General features: G+C 48.1%; 1 long non-coding RNA gene across 1 annotated transcript; it reads left to right on the top strand.

The window, feature by feature from the left end:
* Nucleotides 1-6,053: 6,053 nt before the first annotated feature.
* LOC307231701 lies at nucleotides 6,054-7,254 on the top strand. Its single transcript, XR_013844210.1, has 3 exons — nucleotides 6,054-6,153; nucleotides 6,282-6,345; nucleotides 6,451-7,254. It is a non-coding gene; the product is annotated as an uncharacterized lncRNA (long non-coding RNA).
* The last annotated feature ends 6,908 nt before the right edge of the window (nucleotides 7,255-14,162 follow it).

Raw genomic sequence — 14,162 nt, 5'->3', positions numbered from 1 at the left:
GCAGCGTACGTGGACGCGCCCGGGGACCAGGTGATAAGTGTCCATCGCTGGTCAGACCATGATGGGTGCATGTTTTTGGGGGGGGTTCTTACTGACGTTAGGTGGAGGAAACCCCCATGTGAGCACGGGGAGAACATGCAAACTCCACACAGAAAGGCTCCTATTTGGGAGATAACCCACCGGAGCACGGTGCCAACAGCACCCCAGGCGGGAATCGAACCCAGGACCTTCTTGCTGTGAGGCAGCAGTGCAATGCACTGGGCCACCCTGCCACCTCCAGAGACTCATTTATATGTATGTATAGTATATGTATGTGACAAATAAAAATCTTGAATCTTGAATCTCATTTATAAAAAAAAAACTAAGCAATGTGTTTTAAAAGTTACGTAACATACAAAAGACTATTGTTAGAGATAAAACATGTAAAACATCGTTCACAAGATTGATCATGTGCATTTTTCTCTCACAAGAGACAGCATCTTTCACACAGTTGGCACTAACGTTTGATCAGCTGCCCCATAAATGGCCAGTAGCACCTCTGCCAGATCAGCTCAGTGGTGTGCTCTTTTCCCTGATGGTCACGATTGTGGTGTAGTTGGTGGAAAACCTCCTCCCTCAGACATTATGGATGTAACAGCTGGTGGACTTGGTTACCTCCATCAGGCCTTCTGTACCCTGTACAGCAGCCCGTCCTCTAACATGAGACATTCCTATTGCCTCAATAAACCCAGAGTTTCAGAAGGAAGGCCTTACAATGTGCCCAGGCATTCGCTGTTCCTTCCAGCAAGAAATGAAAGCACCATTAGATGGACAAGCAGACTGTAGGTCAAGTCAGCATTTGACCATTCTGGAAGGGCATCAAGGGCTGGTATCTCATGTGCAGCTTGCTGTATGGTAATAGGTAGGGGGGTTCGGGAGTGGGCCTGTAGATTCACTGTGACTGATGATTTGGATTGTCTGGACAGGGCGTCAGCATTCTGGTTTGTGTGTCCCGGACAGTAACGGATGGTGTAATGGGGGCAGGCAACTGGGACATCCAGCATTGTTCAGTGGCACCTAGCTTGGGGTTTGGTAGGTGGCTCAATGGGTTATTGTCAATCCAGACAACACAGTTCTGGCCTGGCAGATCCCCAGGAACTCTAGTATCATGGAACTGTAGTTCTTTTTAGAGACGGGTGCAGACTTCGGCTTGCGTATACGATGGGCCTGACTTTTCCCTGATGCCATTGAGAGAGGACAGACCCCAACCCCCCATGGCTTGCATCCACCTCTAAGATGAGGGGAAGAAGACAGTCAGCATAGGCTAGCACAGGTGAGGACACAACCTTTGTTTTAAGGCCCTTAAAACTTTGTTCACGCTGCTCAGTCCATGCCCCTTGTAAGGCAATCCCTTTGCCCCGCCGCTTCTTTGTCCCGACTAGATCTGCCACAATTTGATGGAGAATCCCTCCACGAACCGCCTATAATAACTTGCGAAGTCCAGGAAAGACTTTAGTTCGGGGACATTTGATGGGGTTGGCCAGTCAACAACTTTAGCGATCTTCTTTGGATCACTGACCCCTATGGCAGAGATTACATGCCCCATGTACTGTACCTCCTTTTTTTAGGAACTGGCCCTTCTCGAGTTTGGCTTTGAGTCCCTCCCTCTTCAAAGCGCCTTAAAACCAGGCCCAAGCGGCTGATGTTCTCATCTACGATGGAGGAGAAAACAACAATGTCATCCTGATAGAGCAACAGTGATCGACAATGCTGGTCCCCAAACATCCGCACCAACAGTCATTGTAAAGTTCTGGGAGAATTGCATAACCCAAAGGGCATCATTTGAAACTCAAATAGGCCGAAAGGGATGCTAAAGTCAGTCTTCTTTTTGTCATGTTCTGTCACAAGGACCTGGTGGTAGCAACTGGCCAGATCCATGGTGGTAATTGTATGAGGGAAACGCCAGGTGATATGTGATTGGGCGGCATTGTCAAGAAGAATAAGAAAAAGAAGAATCTTTGATTATCATGCAACACACCACACTACAACACATGTACACACACGCTTTGGATGGTGGCCGGTGAAATGAGGCCTCTGCATTCTTCTTGCTGTGAGACAGCAGTGCAATGCACTGCGCCACTGTGCCACCCGTCTATTGAATGACACCTAACCTAACCTACACCTAACCACTGACACACAACCCCTCACAGTATAAGGCTCTCCTCTGCAGAAGCAAAGGCAGAGGTTACAGCCATTCACTGCTTTTAAGTGTGTCTGTATATCTCTCTTTACTCTGCAAAATAAACAATGTTAGTTTACTCTCAGTTTGTTTTCCGTAGCGACACAGGGTTTACCTCACCAACCACGCAGTGAGAATTCTCCAACATGCTTCATGTAGTAGCTTTTCAAATTTTTTTTATATACAGGTTCTCCTCACTTAACAACCACGTTCCTCACTTAACAACCGCGTTCCGTTGTGTTTTCAGCAAAGTTTGCAAGAACCCGCATCGCCTGAAGATCCACCAGGCCAAAATGGGGTGTGTGCAGACGGTGCAAGTGTCACAGCGCACAGGAGCAACTGCTGGTGAGATGCAGGAGGAGCCAGGCCTGGAGTCAACCCACAGTGCTCAGAACCTCCAGGTGACATAAGCCACGGCCCCAAGCATTTCAGAACATTGTCAGGTCAAGTGGCCCCAAGCTAGCAAGGAGGAGGAGTGGCTCCAGTTCTACATAGACGCTGATTAATCTTGGGAGCAATAGCCAAGGCGGAGGCCGACAGGGGCCAGCAATCAATGACCACCTTCATTGTCTCTCCGAGCAGCGGAGAGATTCAGGCTGGAGGAAAGGAAAGTAGCAAAGGCCCCATACACCATGATCAACAGATTAACCAAGATCCACCAGCTCAGGAAAGAGCTGAAGACCCTGAGGCCACATTACAAGGAAACGACTAAGGAGGAGAGGGCCGTTCTCTCAGAGCTGTGCCACATCTTCCGCATGAAACTCACTACCCATTCAGGTTACTAAACAGCTGCTGGGGCAGAAGCGCAGTGGGCAGCTCATCTCCTCCAAATCTGATATTGACAGCTACTTCAGAGACACCATTAGTGATGCAACCAGGGAGTAAGATCTGGGCCAAAGCAAGTCCTTGATTAATCCACATGCACCAACCCTGGACTTCAAGGAAAATGAGCCCACCTAAAAGGAGATCCAGGAGGTGGTAAAAAAGGCACAAGCTAACTCAGCTCCATGACAGAGTCGGGTACTCTACAAGGTGTACAAGAACGGCCCAAGGCTACTCCACAGGCTCTGGAGGATCCTGAAGGTGATCTGGAGGAGGGGCATGGTTGCTTACCAGTGGAGGTGTGCGGAAGGGGTGTGGATGATGAAGGAAAGATATTCTTCAACATTATGTCAAGGCGCCTGACAGACGCCTTGAGAGAAATTCCCTGAGAAATTCTCTCAGGGAATTTGTACATTGACACCTCGGTCCATAAAGGTGGGATCCCAAAGGTACCTGGATGTCTGGGGCACATAGGCATGGTCACCCAGCTGATCTGGAAAGTCTGGGAGAACAAGGGGGACCTGGTGGTGTTGTGGTTGGACCTCACAAACGCCTATGGCTCGATACCACACAAGCTGGTTAAGGTGGCTCTTAACCGGCACCACATCCCAGGCAAGTTCAGAGACCTCATATTGGACTACTACAACATCTTTCATTTGAGAGTGTCCTCCGGGACTACAACATTGGAGTGGGTTAAGCTCAAGAAGCAGATCATCACTGGATGTACATTTCAGTGAACCTCTTCACACTCGCCATGAACATGCTGGTGAAGTCGGCTGAAGTTGAGTGCAGAGGACCACTCACCAAGTCGGTGTCTGACAACCTCCCATCAGGGCCTTCATCGATGACCTGACCATGACAACCCCATCTATTTCGGGGAGCAGGTGGATCCTGAAGGGTCTGGAGGAACTGATCACTTGGGCTTGCATCAGCTTCAAGCTAGTGAAATCCTGATCCCTGGTGCTAAAGAAGGGCAAGAGCGTTGAGAAGTACCACTTCAGTGTTGGCAGCACCCTGATATCATTGATCAGCGAGAAACCAGTGAAGAGCTTGGGAAGTGTTTAACAGCAGCCTGAGGGAGACGGCAGCCATCCGAGTGACCAGTCAAGAACTGGAAGTGTAGTTGGTGAACTTGAAGTGTGGTTGGTGGCAGTGGACAAGTCAGGCCTTCCAGGCAAGTTCAAAGCCCGGATAAACCAACACACTATCCTTCCACGGATCCTCTGGCCCCTCTTGGTCCATGAAGTCCCGGTCTCCACTGTTGAGGTCTTTGATAGAAGGATCAGCAGGTTCCTAAGGAATTCGTTGGGTTTTCCTCGAAGCCTGAGCAACATCGCCCTGCACGGGAAGAACAACATACAAAGCTCCCCATCACCAGCCTGAATGAAGAGTTCTGAGTGACCCCAGTGCAAGGGAGGTCGTGCAATACCGGTAGTCGAGCAACCCAAAGGATCCTCACCGAGACCGTAATTTCTTCAGCTGGCTGAGTTGGTAAAGACACTGCTAAAACTTTCTCACCAGAGTGTCTGTGTGTGTAGTCCAAGTTAAGTCCTCCGTGATGTGGACTCCCAGGTACTTGGAGCTGCTCATCCTGTCGACAGAAGCAGCATTAATCACCAACAGTGCGTGAGTCCTTGGTTGTAATCCTCGCCTAAAGTCCACAGTTCGCTCCTATGTTTGCTGACGTTCAGGAGGAGGCTGTTGTCCTGGCACCAGAGTGACAGGTCAGCCACCTCCTTTCGGTAGGCCTTCTCATCGTCGTCGGTGATCAGGCCCACCACGGCGGTGTCGTCTTGATGATGGTGTTGGAGCTGGACCTGGCCACACAGCCTGTACACATGTGTGTACAGGGAGTGTACAGGGGGCTGAGGACGCACCCCTGCGGGGATCCTGTGTTCAGGATAAGAGAGCTGGACATGTGCCTCCCAATACTAAACACATGGGGCCAGGCTGAGAGGAAGTCCAGGATCCAGGCACACAGCAGAGTGTTCACACGAATCAGAGCCCCCCTCACATCATGCTCGAACACTGAGAGTGCGCTCTTATCCCCAGCAGTGTAATTCCAATTAGCTGGTGAGCTTGGGCTGCTGTTGCCAAACTCAAAACACGCAAAAAAAGAGTTGAGGTCATTGGCTGTTCTTCACCAACCTCTGCAGATTGCACGACGCCGCTTTGTGTTCATATTTCCGAATACAGGACCGTCGTTAAAAGCGGCCGTGTGAGCATTCAGAGCTTGCCCTATTGAAGTCCCCTGCCACCACCACAGTTGCTTCGGTCCGATAGTGCTGTGTCGGTGTATGCTTGCAGTGGAATATAAACGGCTGTGATGATGATCTTTCTGAATTCCCGGGGAAGGTAGAATGGACGGCATGAGATTGTCAGGTGTTCCAGCTTCGGCAAGCAGGAGCAGAGAGAGTCTTGATGTTGTTGGATTTACCGGACTCTTCCAACCCGTACCTGCACGGAACACGGGTAAGGACTCAGCAGGACGAATGGCTTCATCTGGCATCAGCGGGTTCAGCCATGTCTCTGTCAGGCAGAGGACGCAACAGTTTCTCGTATCCCATTGGAATGTAATCCGGTTAGAGCAGCACTCAGAAAACCAACCCAAACTGTGGATGGGATGTGGACTGGGGCACTTAACAGCAAAAGGGAACCACGAAGGGATCCCAGTATTTCAAGGTTCTGGACGCTGTTCTGTTCCGTTTCTCTCGGTCCACTTTGACTGAACTGACTTTGGTTCTTGAAAACAGAGCTTGTTTGTCTGAGGAACAATGAAAAACTCCCCGACCTATTAAACAAGTCCAACAACAAACCACTCAAGAAAAAAAGAAAAACATGAAAACTGGTTGACTGGAACATGTGACAACCATAGGCAGTGGAAGGCATTTATTAGTAATTATGGACACCACACCTTGCATTCCATCAACGTCCCTTTCCTCGTTGTGATGTCATCAGACAGTGAATTGTGGATATAAAAGAGAGGTGCTCTGTTCTCAAGAGAAACCAGAGACAAAAAGGGAGCAAGCATCACCCAACAGCTGGAGAGACAACTTTGACCGACCCAAAAGCATATCCTCATTCACCACAGAGGATAACACCTCGAGACATCTGTGAGTGAAGCTAAATGTTTGTTTATCATTATAATATAATAAAATCATCATAATAATACAATAAAAGATTTGGTTAGGAATATTTCAGTTTTCATGAAATTAACGATGGTGTTAAATTGTTTTTTCAGGAAGTAATGAAGCCATTCACAATGATCCAAATGATTTCTATCATTTTTCTACTGATGTCTTTTGGTAAATTAAATAACCACTTTTTCATTGTTTTAATCATCTTAAATCACAAATAAATGTAAGAAGATTTGATGAGACAAAACTAATTAATCTCTTTTGACCAAACAGCATCAGTTAACTGCCAGACAACCACAGTCACGTCCACTGAAACTATAACAACAACCGATACATTCACCTCAACATCCGTCGTACCGACCACTGTAACTTCCGTCTCAACATCTATTAGTTCATTCTTTGGTGCGGTGACCACAACGGTCAGTGTAGCGATCACCACAACGGACCCCATAATAATCACTTCAACAAGCACCCAAACGTCTGTCATATTGGTGAGTGAAACGACCACCGCGGCGACCAGCACAACAACCACCGTGACGGCCACCACGATAACCACCGCGACGGCCACTGTGATGGTCACCACATCGGCAACGGCATCGACCACCGCATCGACTACCGCATCCACCACTGCATCCACCACCGCAACCACCACCGCATCCACCACCTCGACGACCACCGCATCGACTACCGCATCCACCACTGCATCCACCACCGCAACCACCACCGCATCCACCACCTCGACGACCACCGCATCGACCGCCACCACTGCCACTCCAACTACTTCTTCTTCTACAATCAATACAATGAGTCTATTTTCCACCATCTTGGCTGTTGCAGCAAATGCATTTTATTGGGGTTGTTAAGATGAATTCCATCTTTTCTTTAACATTGTAAACAAAATCATTACGATTAAATGCTGTGATCATTTATTTTAGAATTTAACTTTGAATTATTTGTACATGCAGGCATGATTACTGTGTGTATATTATTATCCTTAAGTCTTCAAGCTGACTGTAACTTTGTTCTAAGTAATGAAGGCATGCATTTATTCCTGAACATAAGATCAATAAAGTAAAAATAACAGTTTTATTTTGGCTTCTTTGGTCTCATTCACGATGATACAAGAGTATACAGTGCAAACGGAAAGTTCACTTTTTCCACATGTTTGATTGTTACAGCCCTATTCTAAAATGCATGAAAGTCATTTTTACCTCAATATTAACTTAATTCTTGACAATCAAAAAGCAACAACAGTTTTCTAGAAAGGTTTACAAATGAAACATGACATTTACATAAGTATTCAGAGCCTTTACTATGAGCTCAGCAGCATCCTGTTTCTATTGAGTATCCTTGAAATGTTTCTACACCTTGATTGGAGTCGTCCTGTGGTCACTTATTGATTGGACATGATTTGGAAGGTGCACGCCTGCATATACAGTGTAATGTCCCACAGTTGACAGTGCGTGTCAGAGAAGAAACCAAGCCCTTGAAGCTGAAAGACTTGTCAGTCGACCTGTACAACAGGTTCGTGTCCTGGCACAGATCTGGGGAAGGATATAAAAAAACAAGTCTGCAGCATTGAAGGTCCCCAAGAACACAGTGGCCTCCATCATTCTATAATGGAAGAAGTTGGGAACCACCGACACTCCTAGATGTGGCCACCCGGCCAAACTGAGCAATCGGGGACGAGGGGTCTTGGTCCGGGGAGCTGACCGAGAACCCGATGGTCACTCTGACAGAGAGGCAGAGTTATTTTGTGGAGATGGGAGAAGCTTCCAGAAGGACAACCATCTGTGCACAACTCCACAAATCGGGTCTTCATGGTCGAGTGGCCGGACGGAACACACTCCTCAGTCAAATCAAGACAGGATAAGTTAGCTCTATAGGCTGTCATACAGGATACACATTTCATTTGTATTGTGTATGATAGCCTATAGGCCCATTCTGTCTGGATTTGATTGTGTAACTGTTCTTCACAAACAGACAAAGGAGGAAAGGAAAAGCTCTGTGTCGATATTTGCTCAGTTCAGCAAGGAGCAGTGGCCGTGGTCCATGTGGTGGTGGCTAAAGCCACATCAGCCGGCCAATCAACCGGCACGAAAGAGCCGCGTTTTTGAATGGCTCTTTTGTAGGAACGAAGCGAACTGAGTCTCACTGGGGGACGAGACGGTTTTTCGCTTGCTTACAGTTTTTATGTCATGGTTTGTTTAAATTGCTCTCTCCTCTACTGTTTTTTCCCCAATCACACTGGAACCATGACATGCCCCTTTCTCACCTGTTTCTGATGTAGAATGTGATGCACCAGGGAAAAAAAACAAGGGAAGGGTGTCAACCGCCTATTTCAGCGGGTTTACCTAATTTTGGTGTAATGATGGTATAATTGATGAAGTTAGTCAGTGGGACGTGTTTGTTCTCTATTGTATTACTTCTACCTATCACATACATGTTTGTTCTTTGTATTTAAACTGGGTCTTCATCAATAAACAATTACGACAGCAGCTCTAGGTCTCTGTGACGATGTGCTCATATAAAACAATTCTACTTTCAATGTTGGGAAATATACTTATTGTGAAAAGTTGTGAAATAAAACACACATAGCTCCCTGATAGCTCTGTTAGCATTATAACGTCTTCACAAGGACGCGGTAATCATCATCCATCGGCTTGTACCTTGATGTGCGCTGTTTATAGATAAAAAATGTATAATAAATGCTGCTGAGTTGGCCAATCAGAAGCCAGGAAGCTTGTTGATGGGCAAATTACTCTGTTTTTTTAATGATCAAAATTATATGAACAGAAAAATCAGCATTTTTACAACAATAAAATGTAATAACCACAACCTAACATGAAGATTAAATAAAAAATAAAAAGCAAAGAAAGCTTTTTTATAAATAAAGATTTTTAAAAAGGAAAAAATATTCGTCATTTATCATCAGTCTCCAGAGTATTTTTCAAAGAAAGATTTAAAGCATTTAAAAATATATATATTCTTTTTTTTAATCTTAAAATCGTTTCATTTAAGTGTCAATATTTCATATTTTAAATACTGTATGGATTTGAAATATATCATGTTTTTTAATTGTGCACTGTCATCTACTTGATGTTGTGTGGTGATCTTTGAAAATGCCATGCGCTGTGTTTATTATCAATACATTTTTCTTTATACTGTGACGCACTTGTGCCCTGAAACAAATCGGTCAAGACAGAGCGTTCTTTTATCAGCCACCGGCTGTGTCCTATACACCGCACGACGAGCAGGGTCAGCTTCCATTTATTTTCACAGACCACAATAACACATAGAACCCCTGAGGCCACAACCGGCTACGTCTGGCAAACGTCACGGTGCTGTCCTAATCAACAACAATAGTCAAAGCAGTTTGGGTCACCCCCTCCACATGAACAACACAGCCCAACACCAACAGAATATCCTCAACGATTGAAAACACATACGATGTAGAGGGCCGATTGGTGGCTGGCGGTGATGTGTGGTCCCCTTGGTGGCTGGCAGGGAGGGTAGAGGACCCTCTAGTGGCTGGCACGGTTTGGGCAGCAGTTTGGGCAGCTGTCCGCCAGTGGTTTCACCTCCGCCTTCTCCTCGGGCCTGGGTGAAGCGCTACGGTCTCTGAGCCGCTGCTTAGCATGGCCCGGGACAGGCCGACCTGGTCGCCCAATAGGTCAGCAGGTCCAGATCGATGATCTATTGGTACTGGATGTGGGCTAACAAGAATTCATGCACCGTCTCCTGGTCTCCAACGCCAATCCACACTGGTTTTGTGCCCTTCATACTGTCCTTTTCCCCCTGCCACCGTCCTCATGTGGACAGCAGGAGGGGTCCAAGCTCAATGGATGCGACCCTGGGGCCCTCTAGGATTCCTGGACGGACGATGATGTTGGACCAAGTGTCCACAAGGGTTTGGCAAATCTGGCCATCCAGTTCACAGTGCACATAGAGGACCCTGGTGTGGCCAAGGCGGCGCACCAGGGTGCATCAGCCTTGGAGCTTTGTGGGTTGTGGAGTGGGGTTACCCTCACTGGGCCGCTCCCCTGTTTTATCCTGGTGGTGGGCGGGAACGAGGGTTGGGTGCCGGCACTGGGCAGTAACGGGCTATGTGACCAGGCTCATTACAGCGATAGCAATGGTTGGTGACCCGTGGTGGTCGTCCTCACAGTCTGTAACTCTGACGTGTGGTCGCAACGAGGGTACCCTAAGTGGGGTGGCTCGCTGGCCCTCTCCGCCTCCTGCAATGCCTCGTCTTGCTACCAGGCCGCAGTAAGGAGCACACGCTGGTGTAGGCGCTCTGGTGACAGTGCCCGCAGGTAGATGTGCAGGGCATGGTCTCCTGGTCTGCTGCGCTGAACTGTGGGTAACCACCTTGAGCGTGGAGCCGCACATCTGCTGCCAGGGTGTCCAGGCTCTCTCTTTACTGCCGATAGCAGTTGGCCAGCTGCTCCTTGTTTTTGTCCGCAAACAGGCGCTGCCTGAAACATCTCTCCAGAGCTGTGACAAGGCTTGGAAGTTGCATTGTTCTGCTGGTGGGAGGTCTAGCAGAACCTGCAGCACCTTTCCCTCCAATGCCAGGAGGACGGTGGCCTCTTTGTCTCCACATTGGCTGTTCCGGTTTCAAGTCATACATGGGCAAGATAGGGCTTCCATGGAAGCCATGGTTGTCGGAAACCCAGGCGTAGCTGTCGCAGGTCGCATTTCCCCCCAAGCGAACGGGTTGCAACCGATCTCAGGATGGCTTTCATCTTGCGACAGAAACTCCCTCTTACTCAGTCGCAATGCAATTGCACCATGGTTGGGTGGGGCAAGCTGTAAGCTGGTCCATCTCCTCTGCTATTTCGCAGAGCTCTTGATTAATTTGTTCCATATCCCACTTCAGACACCAATGTGGCGTGCTTACGCCGTGAAACATATTAATTCAGTCAAGACAGAACGTTCTTTCATAAGTCACCCTATGCATCCCATACACCTCCCGACCATCAAGGGCGATTCCATTTATTTTCACAGACCATGTTAACACATAGAACCCCTGAGGCCATAACCGGCTATATCAGTCAGTCATTACGGTCCTGTCCTCGCAAACAACAACGGTCAGTGCAGTTTGGGTCACCCCCCAACCCAAACTGCACAACACCAACAGAATATCCCCAGCGATTGAAAACACATAATAAAATACAATGGAGAAACATAACCAAAAGGCCTGGGCCTACACCCCTGGGTCGCTACAAAACATTAAAAAAAATTAATAATAGTTACTTCTGATGGCATCATTTGTATAATTGTGACCAACGATAAATTAAATATATCCAGTTTGGGTATACCCCGATCAGCCACAACATTAAAAGCACTACTAATAACACTAATACCGTGTATCTCACTCTGGTTCAGCACTTAGAAAACCAACCCGAAGTGGACTGAGGCCACTTAACAGCTCAAGGAAACCACAAAGGGATTCCAGTCATTCAAGGTTATGGACAGTGTTTTCCGTTCTGTTTCTCTGGGTCCACTATGATTGAACTGACTTTGGTTTTTGAAAATAAAGCTTGTTGTCTGAGGAACTATGAAAAACTCCTATACCTATAAAACGAGTCCAACAGCAATCCACAAAAGAAAAAAAAACAAAGACATGAAAACTGGTTGACTGGAACATGTGACAACCATTGGCAGCAGAAGGCATTTATTAGTAATTATGGACACCACACCTTGCATTCCATCACCATCCAATTCCTGGTTGTGATGTCATCAGACAGTGACTTGTGGCTGTAAAGAGAGCTGCTCTGTTCTCAAAAGAAACCAGAGACAAAAAGGGAGCAAGCATCACCTAGGATGAAGAGCATACCCCCCTGGTGCCCTGCAGGATTCCTGGACGGACGAGGGTGATGTTGGACCCAGTGTCCACAAAGGCTTGGAAAATCTGGCCATCGAGTTCACAGTGCACTTAGAGGCCCCTGATGTGGCCAAGGTGGCCCACCATGGTGCATCAGCCTTGGAAGTTAGTTGGGTTGTGGAATGGGGTTACCCTCACTGGGCCGCACCCCTGTCATTTCCTGGTGGTGGGCGGGAACGAGTGATGGGTGCGGGCGCTGGGCAGTCACAGGCTATGTGACCAGGCTCATCACAGCGATAGCAGTGGTTGGTGACCGTGGTGGTCGTGGCTGGGGGACACCTGGCAGTGGGCTCTCCATCTTTGTTCAGTCGCCGTAATTTCTGTAATAAAGGATCGTGAACAAATTCGTTGCTGTGTGTATATTTATTTTAGAGGAACAGAGTTAGTCTCTGCTGCGCTGAACTTGACTTGACTAACCACGTTGAGCGCAGAGCCGCACTTCTGCTGCCAGGGTGCCCAGGCTTCTCCTTCCTGCTGATAGCAGCTGGCCAGCTGCTCCTTGCTTTCATCCACAAACAGCCGCTGCTTGAAACTTCTCACCAGCGCTGTGACGAGGGATTGTAAGTTGCAATGCTCTGCTGGTGCGAGGTCGAGCAGAACCTGCAGCACCATTCCCTCCAGTGCCAGGAGGATGACTGCTCCTTCGTCTTCCCACCAGCTGTTCCGGGTTTCAAACCGTTTTCATAGGCAGCTGACAGTGTTGCACTTTCCGTCCTTGACAACGGGTGGCGACCGATCTCGGGATGGCTTTCATCTTGCAACAGAAACTACATCTTACTCAGTCGCAATGCACTTGTGCCATGGTTGGGTGGGGCAGCTGTCAGCTGGTCCATCTCCTCTCCTCCTCTGTACGCCGTGAAACATATTAATTCAGTCAAGACAGAATGTTCTTCATAAGTCACCCTATGAATTCCATACACCTCCCGACCATCAAGGGCGATTCCATTTATTTTCGCAGATCATGTTAACACATAGAACCCCTGAGGCCATAACCGGCTATATCAGTCAACATTACGGTCCTGTCCTCGCAAACAACAACGGTCAGTGCAGTTTGGGTCACCCACCAACCCAAACAACACAGCCTAACACCAACAGAATATCCCCAGCGATTGAAAACACATAATAAAACACAATGGAGAAACATAACCAAAAGGCCTGGGCCTACACCCTTGGGTCATCATCATCATCATCATCAGGTCTCTTGCTCGGCGATGGGGGTGACACCATGCGTAGAGCCAATCAATTTCACCAATCTTCTCCATTTGGGTGGGTCCAGAGCTTGGGACTCGGCTTCAACAAGTGACAGCTCCATTTGGTGTAGGTCCCTAGTGATGGCATCAATCCATCGGGTGCGGGGGGCACCGCGGGGGCGCTTCCAGCCGGCAGCTTTAGGTGGGAAGTGGAGGATAGCGTGAGTAGGATGTTCTGAGGGGAGCCTTTTGACATGGCCATACCAGCGCATCCGATGCTGTGCTGCCAGGTGGGACGCAGGGGGCTGTTGGGTGCGTTCCCACAGCATGATGTTGGAAACCCTATCTTGCCATTTTATCCCCTCTATTGAGTGCAGTGCTCTGGTGTCAAAGCCATCGATTCTGGCAGCCAGGGTCTTGTTGAGAGGCCAGGTTTCTGCTTCGTACAGGAGGATGGAGAGGACTGAGGTGTTATAAATCCTTAGTTTGGTTGCTCTTGATATGGAGTGGTGTCTCCACAGCGGCTTTCAAAGTGTTTTCATGGCACTGGCTGCCAGAGCACGTCTCCGGTTTATTTCTGGTGAAATGTTGCCATTGTTGGTGATGATGGACCCGAGGTAGGTGAAGGAGGTCACAAACTCTACCTCCTCTCCACTGATATGCAGCCGAGGGGGGGGCGGCACCTCCAATGTGCATTAATTTTGTTTTGGGCCAGCTGACCTTCAGACCCAGTTTGTTGGCTTCCTCTCGGTAGGTTTCCAAAGCTTCTTTTAACTGGTCAAGAGTGGAGCAGAATAGTGTGGTGTCGTCCGCGTATTCCAGATCTGTGAGGGTGTAACTGCCTAGTTTAACCCCAGGAATACGTGCACATATCCGTTCCATCAGGTGGTCGATGATGCAGTTAA

Source organism: Zeus faber, assembly GCF_960531495.2.
Source record: "Zeus faber genome assembly, chromosome: 1".
In the NCBI taxonomy this organism is placed as follows: domain Eukaryota; kingdom Metazoa; phylum Chordata; class Actinopteri; order Zeiformes; family Zeidae; genus Zeus; species Zeus faber.
The sequence above is the reverse complement of the archived record's forward strand: the minus strand, read 5'-3'. Positions and strand labels throughout refer to the sequence as shown.